This window comes from Tigriopus californicus, chromosome 12 (assembly GCF_007210705.1).
Source record: "Tigriopus californicus strain San Diego chromosome 12, Tcal_SD_v2.1, whole genome shotgun sequence".
In the NCBI taxonomy this organism is placed as follows: domain Eukaryota; kingdom Metazoa; phylum Arthropoda; class Copepoda; order Harpacticoida; family Harpacticidae; genus Tigriopus; species Tigriopus californicus.
The window spans coordinates 16,246,120-16,247,341 of NC_081451.1; positions in this window are offsets into that span (position 1 = coordinate 16,246,120).

Sequence of the window (1,222 nt, forward strand, 5' to 3'; positions counted from 1 at the left end):
CGTCCACCAGCCAGGGTGAAAAGGTCCTGACTTATTGAATTCCCTGTAGTTGAACGAAACATGGAACGCCTGACCAAGCAAAACAACTAGTAAAAATACCTTTGATAGCTTCTCAAAGATGGGAGCACCTAGTACATGGGCTTAAATTTCTTAGACCTATCCTTAAGGCCTCCGGTGATAACCCTAATCAGGGCATACGGCAAAGTTCAGCTTCCTTTATAGGGCCTCAAACATCATTAAACGACTAAGGATACAAATCGGAGCTACCTCTACTCCCCATTGGTCCCAGATCAATTCTCGGTTTTGCTGCATACCTGGGCCAATCTTCAAGGGCAATATCGGCAAAATGTGGTCACTATCCTGTCTAAAACGCGATCTCGTTCAAAGTCGACCTCTACTTCTAGGATGTTTAACTACATGATTTCTGCTACAAGAGTGATGAACTTTAGATACAGTTGTTGCATACAAATCACTTGCTACCTCTTACTCCCTACGATGCAGCACGATCTCGTCGTCTGGGAATTAGGCACTCTTCCAAGGCAAACTGTACAGTTCAAGCTAATTTATTCATCAACCAACAACCGCCTATCAGCTGTCCTGCTCTGGGTAAGAAAAAGTGGCGGGAATTGTTGGGCCAATGGAAAAGGGACATACGCATATAAATGAAACAAGTGGTCGAGTAATAGATATTACTGCTGATGTTGGTGAGATGGTCCAAACGGAGATGCCTGGATGACGTCCACTCGACGGGATTGAAGGCATCTCAACAAGTGACGAAAGTGCTGTACTCAGACTCGGGCACTTTCCCAGGTCCTCTTGTTCTCTGGCACGTGCTTCCTGGTGTCCTACTCCCATGATGTGACGATCTCTGTCCTCTCGGAAACAGTCCACTTCTTGGTCACACAACAATGGACAAAGGTCCCTAGCACTTAGCAATGGCGGTGCTTCCTCCTTGGAGACGGTTCAAAATCTGACTGTCTCTCTGGAAGAATGAAAATGTGACTGTTCTTGTTGAAGACTTTCTTGCCACGTTGGTTGCCGCCTCTATGCTCTATGGAAGGCTAAAAACGGGTTGTCCTATGGCTATTCCGGTGAACTTGTGACCGGTCTTCCTCCTATCCACTGTTGCACACAAAACTTGGGCCGACGAACTACGTCCCCAAACGGGACATTCCGGCAAGGATGAGTCGTACATGTTGCCAGTCAAGGGGGGGGGCAAAGC